The following is a 15489-nucleotide window of genomic DNA, read 5'->3' on the forward strand; positions in this document are numbered from 1 at the left end:
AAATAAATAAATAAATAAATAAATAAATAAATAAAAGAGAGTCAAGAAGGAAGAAGAGTTTATATTTCCATTTAAAGAAACAAACAAGAAAAATATTTTAACAAATTGCTGAACTTATCAATAACTCAAAAGAAAGTAAAGTGTTTAAACTGGGAAAACAAAGTATAGTAAAAAAAAAAGAAATCAGTAATGTTTTACTCAAAAGTCATACAATTCTATTTTACTAGTTCAGTCTTATGTTCAAACTCTCTTCAATTGAATATGCAGAGTTACTGTGGACCAATCTTTCCATTTAAATCCTCAAACTACTGGCATGCCCAGACACCAGAGTGAAGCACACAGAAGTCCTCTCTGGAGGAAAAGCACATCCATGTATCAAATTATTTCTACATTTAAAAAAAAGAATTATTCATGTACTCTTATTTATTATTATTATTAAATTTGATCAGAGAGAGAGAGAGAGAGAGAGAGAAAGCAAGCCACCAGGTCTGGGACTTGAACCACAGTAGGCCATGTGGGAGTCCAGCACCTTAACCACTCTGCCACCTGCCAGCCCAATTTCTACAATTTTGCAAAGACAATGTCCAGCATTCAATGGGAAATAATGAGATTGCATAAGGAAAGATGTCATAGATAATAGAAAAAGCAGAAATTTAGAAATAGACTCATACTGACTACAGATATCAGAATTATGAGACACAGACTTTAAAATAATGATTCTTACTGGCACAGCTGCAGTGGCACAAGAGGGAGAGTGTCATTGCTTGATGGCAGAGGCTGCATGGAGGGCCTGGGTTTGGTTTCTAGCCCAACCTAAACAGGCCAGGTATGGTAGCACACATCTCTTGTCCTAGATGACTGGAATGCTGGAGTAGGAGGATCTTGACATGAAATTCTGTCAAAAGTACCTCTAATCTCTCTCCCCCCTCTCTTCTCTCTCTCCTTTCTGCGTGTGCTCTTTCTCTCATAAAAACAAAACAAAACAAAATAAAAACAAAACAAAACAAAAAAACAAAAAACCCAGCATTATCCTTCCTTTGCCTAAAAAGATAAAAGAATTAAGAATTTTGGCAGAAAATAGACACCCATTAAATAAGATCAAATGAAAATGCTAGAAGTGAAAAAATACAATAACCAAAATGAGAATTCATGAACTGGTGCTGGGATCAGTGCACTAAAATCTGAGGGCCAAATCTTGCTTATGGCCTATTTTTGTATAACCATGGGCTAAAGGGTTAAAAAAAAGAGAATATGTGACAAAGACTATTTGGCTTGCAAAACCTGAAATATTTACTACTTGGCCCTTTAGAGAAAAGCTTTGTCTGCCCTTCAACTAGAAGACTTGTCAACTGCACATGTACAGGACTTCAAACAGAGGAGCTGAAAACAAACCCAAGGAGATAGCTCTTGCCAGGCTCATGCCCAACTTGAGAGATTGTTGCACAAGAGGGTTTTTGATCATTCATTTATTTATTCATTCCTTTGGGCATTCAACACACATCTAGTAGATTCTTACCTCATTGCTTAAGAGCATAGACTTTATCATCCGTCCTGGATTAGAATTTATCCCAACTTAGCCTCCTCCCAGAGAGCAAAGGGAGATCATAACAGCACCTGGCTGACTGACAGTCACGAGGACCCAGAGACCATGCATAACACACACTGAATACAGTGCCTATATATGGCAAGGACTCACCACAAGCCAAGCGCTATTAATATATTGTTAGCAAGGAGTATGCTCAGATATGGTGCCATGTCCTACATTGGCTGGGTGTCCCAGAAGGACATCTTGGTGGCTTTGGTGAAGTGGGGTGGATGAAGGTAAGGCAGGGAAGGATGGGAGGGCAGAATCATCCTGAGTATGGGAAATGAAGGCCCAGTGTAAATTTTACATCATCTCCTTTAAAACAGACATTTGCCTACCTGTGAAATACAAGGGATCTTCAAAAAGTTCATTGAAAATGTGTATCCATGAAAGAACTATGCATGGATTTCAAAAAATTTTGCACCAAAATAAATGTGTATTTCAATTCCATTTTGTCATTAACTTTTTTTTTTTTGATATGCATCTGTAAAAGAAGCTAGGGAAGGAGAGAGAAGCATCCCTGACAAATTCTGTCATATCATGATCCCCTTCTTCCAGCCCTCTAGCTCATCAAGATCTTGGGCATATATACTTGCCCAATGAGTTTCAGGTCATCTGGGCCAGGGATCTGACTCCATTTTCAGCCATGTGGCTTCCAGCCCTGCAGTCTAGTTAGTATGGTACAGACTGATCCACTTAGGATGGGTCACATAGATCTTCTTTTTTTTTTTTTTTTTTTTAACCTTTTTTTTTAATTAAATTTTTTTTATTATTTACATTTTTGTAATACATTCAATTACATTATTTAGCTTACAAGGTGATCATTTTAATATATGAACAATTCTCCCCAGTCCAGTTGATCAGAATATAACAACACTACTTCTCTGTCTCAGCCATCTTATACAATTAAACATGAATATCTTGAGCAAAGCTTATTTATAATAGCTAAAGACTGGAAACAACCTAAATCCCCAGCGTCTGGGGAATGACTGAATGGAATTGGTTGATATGTTAGGTGTAAAAAAATTGTTAAACTGGGGACCAGCAGTTAGTGTAATGGCTATGTCGCTGGACTCCCATGTAGTTGACCGCGGTTTGTGTCCCGGACCCAGTGGCTTAAAACTCACGCCAGGCGCGTGTGTGTGCATGCCCAAGATCCCGAGAGGAGAATGGAGGAGAAGGGACTGCGGCGTGACCATCCCCCCTGGGGGGTGATTTCTCGCTTTCTGTCTCTCTGTCTCTCTCTGTCTCTGTCTGTCTGGCGAGCGCACGCGCCCCATGGCAAAAACCTCTCCAAAAAAAAAAAAAATAGAAAAAAAGAAAGAAAAGAAAAAAAATGTTAAACTTTATGAAGTATGTAGAAGTATAATTTACAGAAAGTTAAAAATCAAAACTCATAAAAACAGAATAAAAATGTATCAAAGATTTCTTTGATTTATTGGTGAGGGCATCAGTAAGATAAAACTAGTTCAAAGAACATTTAATGAACTGAGTATGTATAGGCATTAATAAAAAAGAATGTTAGAATAAGGGCTAGGTAAGATACAAAATTAATTAATGAGTCAAAGAGTAATAAAACCATAACCTTTTGGGTTATCTTTTCTAGCAGACAGAAATAATCTACAAGTTAATATATAATTTCACAGTGTCTGGCTCTGTTCAAATAGTAAATAGCAAATTCAAACACAGATACACTCTCTTAGAGAATTAGGTAATTCTGTTATACAATGCTCCCAGTATGACATTCAAAAGACATATTTCAAATCAAGCCTTAACAAGGCCCCCTTGACCCAGATAAAAACCCTGTGCCCCAGTTTCTCTTTGCAACCCATTTTCTGGGACCTCTCCCTTCTTCTTGAGAGCTGTTTTTCCTTCCTTCTCCTTCAGTAAACACCCTACCTTGCTATACCACCTTCCACAACCTCCCACAATAAATAAATACATAAATAAGTAAAAATAATAAGAAAGATATATCTCTTCCTCTTTGCCTTGTTTCTAGTGTTTTGGATATTTTTCGTAACAATAAGTCAACTATAAAATATGTTGTATGTCAAAGTATTATTCAGAATCCTGCCAGGAAATTGATATCATGCTGCTGTGCTTTGGATAATGATTTGCCTCAAAAATTTTTGTGTTTTGAAATTTGGTGCCCAGAATAAATGGCACTGGGAGGTGGTGAGACCTTTAAGAGGATAGGGCTTATTCAGCAGAGACTGGCTAAATCTCCAAGAGGGATCACCCTCATGAATGGATTAATGATGCTTTCAAGATGAAAGGAGTTCTGGTTCCCATAACAAATGGTTAGTTCCCAAGAGAGCAGCTTTATTAAAGGGAAGACAGTTGCCCCCAGGTCTCTCTCTTTCTGTACCTATTCACCACCCTCTCTGCTTCTGTTGGCCATGTTATGACATAGTATAAGAGGCCAGCCTGACACCAGTCCCATGTCTTTAGACTTTCTGGTCACCAGAATCATAAGTCAAATAAACTTCCATTCATTATAAATCACTCAGTCTCAAGTATTTCTGTTTACTAACATAATAACAGGCTAAGACACACACCAAAGAATTTATCTGAGGAGAGTTTAATAAATAAACTACTTCCTTCCCTCCTGCTCCCATTTTGGGGAAAAAAATAAAAAGATATGATCACACACACACACAAAAAATAGGCTACTTCAAAGATGTGGATAGGGTTAAGGAGATGAAAGAGATGTTTAGGTCTCCAGGGACTAGTAGCAGTGAGAAACTTTTAGTACTCCTAAGTCTGAAGTAACAAGGAGGGGCAGAAATGGAGCAAATAAGCACCAAATATCTCCTTTCTTCTGCCCTCTGACTTCTGTCCGTACCTCCAATCAGTTCAGTCCAACTGGAAGCCAGAGGGAGAAAGGCCATTGATATCATTTGTAGAAGTCAGCTTCTCTGGGCACAGAACAAGGCTGAGAGGTGGAAAATGAGGGGCAGAGAACTATCAACTGAATCAATATGGCAACTATTGTTATGGGTTGAATTGTGTCCTGCTTCTAAATGATTTGCTGAAGTCCTAACCTCTAGTACCTAAGAATGTGACCTTATTTGGCATATGGTCTTTATATAGGTAATCAAATAAAAATGAGGTCATTAGGATAAGCCCTACTCCAATTATGACTGGCCATTTGGGTAAGCCCTAACCCAGTAAGGGAGAAAATTTGGACACAGAGAATAGTCATATAAAGGAGGAGACAAGACAAGCATACAGGGTAAAGGTAGCCATCTACAAGACGAAGAGAAGACAGTAATAGGTCCTTCCTTCACAGCCCTCAGAAAGAACCTTGATTTTGGACTTTCGGACTCCAGAACTGTGAGACAATAATTTCTGCTTAGTTAAATCTCCCTCCTCCAGTTAGTGGTACTTTGTTACAACAACTCTAGCAAACTAACATAGGTATGTAAAAAGTATACACAGAGGGACCCGGCAGGTCGTGTGGTGGCTAAAGGTGCTGGATTCCCACATGGCTGACCATGATCTGAGCCCCAGACCTGGTGGCTTGCTTTCTTACTTTCTCTTTCTGCCTCTCTCTCTGGTCAAATTAAAAAATAATAATAACAAATAAAATTAAATAAATGAATAAACAAAAATACACATGGAAAGAAAGACGTACACCACAATATTGAGTGTTACCTCTGCAAGGTGGTATTATGGGTGGTTTCTACTTTGTGTTTTCTTTGTTTCCTAGTTTGTATAATCTTCTGTCAGAACAAATGAGCAACTAGCTTTGTTGGATGAACTTCAAGGCCCTAGTAGGAGGAAGTCCTCCTGGGGCAGTTGGTGAGGGATGGAGTAGCACAAGGACAAGGGAATTTATTTATATATCAAAGGGTCTATGCACAGACTATTTCTGTTCCAAGGGGATGTTTCTTGCCGCAGACTGAATCCTAGGCTTTCTGTTCCCTTCATGTCTCAGGTCTGGTTTACCATTGTTAGGTCCCTTGGGAACTGATTCCCCATTCTCATTCCTCAAGGTTGGAGAGGAGGTCAAGGTTGGAGAGGAGGCCAAAGTGTAGCCATTTGGACTTCAACTCACTATTTTATTTCTTAGAATGGAATTTTTCAATCCTTTACCCTTGTTTCTCACTTTAGACTTCGAAACTCTCAGCCTTGAAAAATCCCAGCAAATCCTTCCAGACTGTCCCTCTTCCCTCCACTGATCTGAGTCCACTCTCCTCCTTTGCCTTCCCTCTCTGAGACTGTAACTTCCTTGAAGAGAGAGGACATGACTTACCCTACTTGTTTGACACTAGTGAGTAATAATCAGATACTTGTTCAAGTCTGAACTATGACTTGGGTCACCTTTGAAAACAGGGATAGACGAGGAGATAAGAGTCATACTTCAGGAAATTGAGTGATGACTTAATTTTTTTTTTTTAATGAACAAAAAGGAAACACAGTGCTCTCAGTTTGTAAGCTAGAGGATCCCATGGATTTTAATGAGAATAGATAAATTTTGTAATCATAGCTGAGAATCAAATGCTTCTTGTTTACAAAGAATGCATCTCCTACCCTTTCCTACTGCTTGAACCCAGTGCCTTCCCCTTTCCTGACAATACAAAAGAATAAGGGCAGAATAAAGGTCATTTTTATCACATTGGTTTCTAAGGTGATTAACTTATTTCTTTTCAAAGACTGAAGGTGCTTTTCCCCTTACAGCTGTGATTTTTTAATTTTGTTTTTCATATATATATTTTTTAATTTGCCAGAGAGAGGCAGAGAGAGAGAAAGAGAGAGAGAGAGAGAAGAGAGAGAGAGAGAAAGTAGAGGAAGAAAGCATCTCCATGGGGAATGCCCATACTGCAATCCCCTTCTATTTTTTTTTATCTTGTTGGGATTGTGGGCACATACACATACATGGGCTTGGCATGTTTTTCAAGTCACCAGATCCTAAACTTGAACCTTGCTGTTAATCATGTGGGATCTAGCTCCCTTAACTACCAGGCCATGGGTTGGCCCTTGTTTTTTTATACTGAAGTTCTCTCTGCTCTCTTTTTCATAAGGGTAAGCAGTCCAGAACATTTGCTTTTTCGAGAGATGTGAAGTTGTAAGTGACACTAACGTACAAGTTCAAAAAAAGGTAAAATCATGAGTCTTATGCATATGAATGATGAACATATACCAAAGATATTATTCAATTAATTAATTAATGGGGGAACCAGTAGGTTATTAAGACTAGTTTGACAGATACATGAGGAGCTACGTATAAACAGGAAATTTAATAAAAGGACGCTTTTGGGGCCTGCAGGTGGCATGGTGGTTAAGGTGCTGGATTCTCACATGGCTGAACACAGTTCAAGTCCAAGGCCCAGCAGCTTGAAAATCATGTTGGGTCCATGTGTGTGCATATCCAAAATTAATAGAGGAGATGGAATTGCAGCATGGCCATGAGAAGTGGAGTGACTTCTCACTTTGCCTCTCTGTCTCTCTGGCAAGTGCATGCACCCTATGGCAAAACCCAAAAACCAGAGAGAGAGAGAATGCTTCCTGTCAGTCCCCATAGCCTAGTAGTTAAGGGAGCCAAATCCCTCATGGCAGATTGTGGTTTGAGTCCAAAGTCTGACAGTTGGGAAAACACAACTGGGTGCATGTGCATGCATGCCTCAGATCCTGAAAGGGTGGAGAAATGAAGGCGAAGGGATTGCAATGTGACCAGGCTCCATTGGAGGTGTTTCTCCCTCTCCCTCTCTGTCTATTCTGTCCCTTTCTTGGGAGTTATTTTCTCTACTGGACAGAAATTATTTGTATCTCTACTGGACAAAATTATTGACATTTTCATGTGACTTCTTTTATGTTGACCCATGATCGAGTGAGCAAACAAGGCACATTGCCCTGGATAATCTATGGGTACGTACTCTTCGTCATGTGATATTGAAAGGTTATGACATTTATCCTTTTCTTAATCTTATAGCCAAGTTTTTTTTAAAAATTATTTTTCTAAATAATGACTGGGCAGAGGATGTACATTATTTTAGGGGGACATAAATTGAGACTTTTACAAGAGAATATTCAAAGTTTGAGCCTAAAACTGGCTTTTAAATAGCCTTAAGTACATAAGATGCCTGGTGAGTTGACCCAACAGTAACTATAAAATAAAGAAAATGAAGATCTATTTTTTTGGCATTTGTATAGTTTTACACTAACCATGGCCCTGTCAAAGAAAAGGGAAATTATGATGGGTACCAAAGAAGGATATAATTGCATTGTAAAGTTGGAGTATGTTGGAAGTTAATGAAGCATGTGTACACACACTAATACAAATATTTTGTGTATGAAATAAAGATTTTATGGAACAAAATGAATAAAAATAAATTGCTGATGTATCTGAATCACATAAAATAACATTTAAAATCATTGGGAAAGTAAAAAATATGTATGGTTTTTATATCTAGTCTATTTTCAAGAAGTCAGATATTTGGGAAACATCAAAGTAAGATGTACTGTTCATTCTGCATTAAAAAGCCCTTTAAGCTCTTTTGAGAGCTACAATAATGAAGAACCTGTAATAAGCTCACAAAAGGCTCTTCTAATGAATTAGTCAATTTTAATACTTTTTAGAATTCCCCATAAGAATATCGTTCTATCTTTTTTTTCTGTAAAGCTTAGCTCTCTTCTCTCTTGACAACCTCTCTAAGATATCTTAGATTTCTTTTAAGAAAGAGACAATTTCATTTATTAAAGACAGAGTTATGTTAAATTAAAATCCATCATTACAATAATTTTCTCTGCCTTAATACATATAGGCTGCTTCAAAGAGGATTGTACAATCTAGCTTTCATTTTTGTTATGAAAAACATCCCACATCATAAACGTGATTTGATTTTAGAGGTTCATCTTTATCCTGCAGTTTAGATGTTGTGGTGCATCATACTTTAAGTCTTCTAAGAATGGACTAGTGTTTGAGCCTAAAACTGGCTTTTAAATAGCCTTAAGTACATAAGATGCCTGGTGAGTTGACCCAACAGTAACTATAAAATAAAGAAAATGAAGATCTATTTTTTTGGCATTTGTATAGTTTTACACTAACCATGGCCCTGTCAAAGAAAAGGGAAATTATGATGGGTACCAAAGAAGGATATAATTGCATTGTAAAGTTGGAGTATGTTGGAAGTTAATGAAGCATGTGTACACACACTAATACAAATATTTTGTGTATGAAATAAAGATTTTATGGAACAAAATGAATAAAAATAAATTGCTGAAGTATCTGAATCACATAAAATAACATTTAAAATCATTGGGAAAGTAAAAAATATGTATGGTTTTTATATCTAGTCTATTTTCAAGAAGTCAGATATTTGGGAAACATCAAAGTAAGATGTACTGTTCATTCTGCATTAAAAAGCCCTTTAAGCTCTTTTGAGAGCTACAATAATGAAGAACCTGTAATAAGCTCACAAAAGGCTCTTCTAATGAATTAGTCAATTTTAATACTTTTTAGAATTCCCCATAAGAATATCATTCTATCTTTTTTTTCTGTAAAGCTTAGCTCTCTTCTCTCTTGACAACCTCTCTAAGATATCTTAGATTTCTTTTAAGAAAGAGACAATTTCATTTATTAAAGACAGAGTTATGTTAAATTAAAATCCATCATTACAATAATTTTCTCTGCCTTAATACATATAGGCTGCTTCAAAGAGGATTGTACAATCTAGCTTTCATTTTTGTTATGAAAAACATCCCACATCATAAACGTGATTTGATTTTAGAGGTTCATCTTTATCCTGCAGTTTAGATGTTGTGGTGCATCATACTTTAAGTCTTCTAAGAATGGACTAGTACTCAAATTATGTATTTAATTTCAAACTTCTGTTATCACTTTCTCTTTCACAAACCTCCTACTATCATAAGCAGTGGACTTTTAATAAATCTATAAATCTATAAGTTGACTTATTTGACCAGCAACATGTAAAAGCATAAAGAGATCTTTTGTGCCTGTTATATCTATTTTATCTCTCTGTATATATTATAGTAGTTTACTGTATTTACCCAAATGACAGTAGTCCATTTTCATCTATCCCAGGAATATTTTTCGAGCACTTGATTTGTGGCAGGTACTGTCCTAGGGATTGATAGTGAACAAGACAAGGTCCCTCACCAAAAAGAATATGTTCCTATAGAAAAAACGATAATAAATAAGGAACTAATTAATATACTGTTTGTAAGATGGTGCCTATAAATAAGTGGATAGAGCACTGTTTTTTTGTAGTTACATCTAATATATTAGTAGTGCCAACTGAAGAATGGGAAGTGTGAATTTTGCTGTATGGTGGGGAAAGACATAGCTTGACTAGATAACCAAATACAGTATTAAGCAAAAAAAAAAAAAAATCTATGAGGTTTCCTCTTCCTTTAGCATGGACCCTTACTCAGACTCATTTTTCCCTATTGAAGTGTACTCCCGTAAAAATATCAGATAAAGCCATTTCTGCTGAGGTATCAATGACTGGGAAGACTGTGCCTTAGTCCACTATTGTGTTGCTAATAGAAATACCTGAGAATGGGGGCAGCTACATGACTAATGGAGGGAAGTGTAGGTGAAGGTCTGAGAAACCACCGCCAAACTGGGCACTGGAGAGATGGCTGAGACTGACCCCAAGACCATGCAGAATCTGACCTCTGTGGTGCAGACTCCCTTGCAACAGATACAGATAAATTTCAGACCATGTCCAACCAGATCATTGGAAGAATTGATGCTATGAGTAGTCACACTGACAATCTGGAGAAAAACATCGCCGACCTCATGACACAGCCTGGGGCGAAAGAACTGGAAGGTGAAAACAAGGTATCTGCCACACAGAAGAGTTGAAGGTTGCTAATAATTGACAATGAAGTCTGGAATACCAAGAGGAAACCATCTGGCTTTTTGAGCTAACCACTATCTGTAGACAGATTTTATACTATAAAATGTGGTTCTTAACCACATACTACATAGTGAGTTTAAAGAGTGACTCTCCCAGTGTCTTGAACATGTTATTGTCACATTTTGGGCCTTGGTCAGTTGTGTTATTAATTATTAAACACTGAAAATTTGACCAATAAAAAAGAGAAATATCTGAGACTGAGTGATTATATTTATTTGATTCATGATGCCAGTGGTTGCGGAGTCCAAAGGCATCAGACTGTCTATGTTACAACATGGCTAACAGAAGCAGACTAGATAATGAGCATGTGCAGGGAGAGAGACTTGAGAGCAGATATCTTTCTTTTATGACAATCTGCTCTTGCAACAACTAACACATTCTCATGAGAGGTAGAAGTTAAGTCTCATGAGACATCATTAATTCATTCATGAGAGTGATACCTCCATGATCTCCTCACCACTTGCTAGGTCCTGGCTCTTAAAAACCTCACCACCTCCCATCTTCATCACACTGAGGATCAAATTCCAAAACATGAGTCTCTGGGGGACAAACTATTATTTAAACCATAGCAGGCCACATCTGCTTACCTTCCAGTAAGGTTTTCATTATATAGAGGGCTGAGCCTGAGGCCTGAAAGAGGTTTATCTTTGAGAAACCTAGGCTGTTAAATGACTAGCTTGCTCATCCAGGCTCTTCTCCCTGTGCTGTCTGATTCAGATTTATTATATTATGAAATATGGCCAACCCCAACCAATACTCCACCTCTCAAGACTCCTCTCACAATAACCCACCCCAAACCTTAACACCCTCTAACTATCCTCTGCTCATTTCCCTATTTTAAAACTCTAAGAAGATTTTGTCAAGGTAGTGTTCTCTCTCACTGAAGCAAATCAATTTAGGTTTGCTTAATTGACTTACAGTATTAATGGCAGGTGTGGTGGGTTGACTAGTAGCCCCCAAAAATATATCACCAAGTTCTAACCCTCTGGAACATGTGAATGTGATCTAACTTGAAAAAAGATTCTTTGTAGACATAATAAATTTAAGGATCTTGAGATGAGATTACTCCAGATTTTGAGTGGACCCTAAATCCAATGACCCATGTACTTATAAGAGAAAGGCAGGCCCAGCTACGGTGGTGCAGGCAGTGGCACACCAGTTTGTAGTGCCAGAAGTTACGTGGTCAACCATGGTTTCAGATCCTAAGTTTACCTGAGACATGTTGAACACATACACCCTGGATCCTGAGGCTTAGCTGGGAGAAGGAGATTGCACTTTGACAAGACTGTGGAGAATACCTCTCTCTCTCTTTCAGAGAAATAAATTAACTTGAAAAAAAAAGAGAGAAAGGTAGAAAGATATTAGAGACACAGAAGATAAGGTAATACGAAGACAGAAATAGAACTTGGAGCTCTGCATTCACAAGTCAAGGAATCCCATGGATTGTTAGCATCCACCAGAAGCTAGGGGAGATGCGTGGAGCAGATTATCCCATAGAATCTCCAGAAGGAACCAGCCCTGCCAACACCTTGATTTTTGACTTTTGGTCTCCTGAACTATGAGACAATAAGTGTCCATTGTTTTCGTCGAGAGAGACAGTGAGATGGACTCGATGCCACAATCTTCCAGCCTCCATAGGTTTTTGCCATAGGGCGGGCACCACCACGCCCAGTGTCCATTGTTTTAAGCCACTCAGTTGTGGCATTTTAAGACAGCAGCCCTTGGGAACTGTAATAGTAGAGTGATCTTCTGAGGAATTGACAAATCCAAGTTAATATATTCCACAAGCATTTGCAATAGAGACCAATGGAAGCCAGACATGTGTGCTTGATGCTGTTTTGCTATGATGAATGTGATGATGACAATACTGAAGATGAAGATGAAGATGCTTATGATTGTGATGATAGCTATGAAATATCCAGCTAACTCCAACTTCCAGCTTTCCCCACTGTTACTATTTTTGTGTGCATCTGCTCATTTTTCTATCGAGATAAAGGCAGTTAAAAACATCTTGGTTCTGGGAACCAGCAGTTAGCATAATGGCTATGTCGCTGGACTCCCACGTAGTTGACGGCAGTTCGCGTCCTGGACCCGGTGGCTTAAAACTCACGCTGGGCGTGTGTGCGTGCATGCCCAAGATCCCGAGAGGAGAATGGAGGAGAAGGGATTGCGGCATGACCATCCCCTCTGGGGGGTGATTTCTTGCTTTCTGTCTCTGTGTCTCTCTCTGTCTGTCTGGCGAGCGCACGCACCCTATAGCGAAAAAATCTCTCCAAAAAAAAAAAAAATCTTGGTTCTAAGATGACAGCAAGATGAACTCTGGATTGGTGCTTCTCAGAATTTAATGTGCAAAAGAATGCCTTGGGGATTTTCTTAAAAATGAAGATTCTGATTCTGCAGGTCTCAATGAGGTCTAAGATTTTGTGGTTCTAGTAACCTCCCAGTTGATATCAATGTTGCTGGTCAAGAACCTACAATTTAAGAAATAAGGATCTGAGTCAGATTTGGGCAAAATGGTATATTATGAAAAAAAACTATGCAGAAATTTCTAATTTTTTTGCATCAAAATAAACTTGTACTTTAATTCTACTTTTACACAGACCTTTATAAGTCCACTCATATGTGTTTTAGGGTTTCAGAGTGCATTAATTTCCTGACTGCTATAATAAATTACTATAAACTTAGCATCTAAAAACACTCATTTATAACTTCCTCACTTCTTGGTCAGAAGTCTAGCACTGTGGGGCTCAACTGGTGTTAGCGTGTCAAAAGACTAAAGTCAAAGTGTTGGGAAGGCCATGTTCCCGGAAGCTCTAGGGAAAGGATCTTCTAAACTCATCTTGGTTGCTGGTGGAATCCTGCTCAACATGGCTGCAGGCCCCCACTTCCTTGGGGTTGTCAGCTTCTCTTAGCTAGTTAAGGTGGCCTATGGTCTTTGACATTTTGTCCTCTGCATCTTCGAATTAGCAGCAACACATCAAATCTTCTCATGCTTTAATTCTCCCTGACTTTCCCTTCTGTCATTTCTCTGATTCTAGATAAAGGAAAATTCTCCCTTTCTCTGCCACTATCTGTCACTCTCTGGCAGGAGCATGCACCTATGGCAAAAAACCTCACAAAAACTCCAAAAACAAACAGAAGAGCTTCTAGGGTTAGAATGAGCCAACCTGGATAATCCAGGATACTATCCCTATCTCAAGGTCTATAACCCTAACTGCATATGCTATAAGATACATAAGGTGACATATGCACAAGTTCCAGGGATAGGCCTTGAAGAGCCATTATGATGTTTACCAGAGAGGGTTCTACTATCTCCATTGTAAGTACTCAAAGGGGCCATTGTGATGTGAATGCAGTCTTAGAAAATCGGAAAATGAATGAGTCAAGTTGTTTTTCAATGAAACTTTATTTATGGACATTGAAATTTGAATTCCATATAATTTTATGTGTCACAAAATAATATTCTTCTTTTGATTCCCCACCCCCAGTCATTTAAAAATGTAAAAATGATTTTGTGTTCACAGGGCAAAACAGGTCATGGGATAGATTTGGCCCATAGGATGTTGTTCGTAAACTACTAACCTAGATCTGAATCTCATCTGTCTGAAACTGGAAACCAGAAAAGGGCAAGAATGTAATCTCTGACTTTTGCCACACTGTGGAAGCTTCTTCAATGATCAAAAGTGTGACCAAGGCCTTTACCTGTAGGACGATTCCAGATACCAGGGAAATATTTATGGGAAAGGATAAAATAAACAATTTTGTCCAGGAAATTAGTTCTTTTATAAGAGCAAATATGGTTATATTTGAGAAAATAAACTTTCACAGAGAAGAAATACAAAATATGTAGATTTTTAAAGAAGTTTATTTATTCCACAGTGAGAGAGACAGAGGGATAGATAGATAGCACCCGCAATAAGATCTTGATATTGCAATCCACACCCAGTCTCAGCCAGCCTGGATCATGGGCACATGCATGTCTAACATACTCAAGGATGCCCCCAGATGTGAACCCAGAACCATCCCATGTGGGTTAGCTTCACAGAGTGTTGCATTTTACTATTGCACTATCACCTGGTTCCAAAAATACACAGCTATTAAATCAAGCTACATTCTACTTTGAGCTTTAATGACATCTTTAGGTAAATGGATAAAAATAGTAATAGTGGTAATCTGATATCATGCTTAAGGAGGTTAGCAGATAACCCAAGATGACATGGAAGTTTGAGCGACCTTATACTTATATCATTTTCCATGAGTGCAAGTATATCTGTAGAATAAGTCCTTGGAAATTTATTTGCTCATTTAAGAGTAAATAAATTTATAATTTTGATAGCTATTGCTATCAAAAGAGGTTGTATAGCAATTTGCATTCCCACTAGTAATACATTAGAGTGTCTGCTTCCCCATATCCTTACCAACAGAGCATACACTTCAATTTTTGCCAATCTCACAAGTAAAACATAGCATCTCAGCATAGTTTTAATTTACGTTTCTTTACTTTTGAGTGAAATCAAACATCTTAACATCTTTTCATGTGACATGTAATGGTCACACCACAATCCCTTCTCCTCTATTGCCTCTTGAGATTTGGGGCACGCACCTAGCATGAGGTTTAAGCCACTGGGTCTGGGACTTGAACCACAGTCAACTACATGGGAGTCCAGCAACATAATCATTGCAACATCTGCTGGTCCTGACATGTAGACTTAATATACTTCAAAAATTCTTACAGATTCAGAGTGAGATTCTGGAACCAATAGTTGGTGTAATGGGTATGTCACTAGACTCCCATGTAGTTGACCGCAGTTTGAGTTCTGGACCCAGTGGCTTAAACTCACGCTGGGCATGTGTGCGTGCATGTCCAAGATCCCGAGAGGAGAATGGAGGAGAAGGGATTGTGGTGTGGCCATCCCCCCTGGAGGGTGATTTATCACTTTTTGTCTCTCTGGTGAGTGCACGTGCCCTATAGCAAAAAACCCTCTCCAAAAAAAAAAAAAAAAAAAAAAAACAAAA

General features: G+C 38.2%; 1 pseudogene; it reads left to right on the plus strand.

Annotated features, from left to right (window-relative positions):
• The first annotated feature begins 10188 nt into the window (after positions 1-10188).
• Positions 10189-10418, plus strand: LOC106734895 (heat shock factor-binding protein 1 pseudogene; annotated as a pseudogene).
• The last annotated feature ends 5071 nt before the right edge of the window (positions 10419-15489 follow it).

Source organism: Tupaia chinensis, unplaced genomic scaffold (genome assembly GCF_000334495.1).
Source record: "Tupaia chinensis unplaced genomic scaffold, TupChi_1.0 Scaffold000248_1, whole genome shotgun sequence".
Lineage (NCBI taxonomy): Eukaryota > Metazoa > Chordata > Mammalia > Scandentia > Tupaiidae > Tupaia > Tupaia belangeri.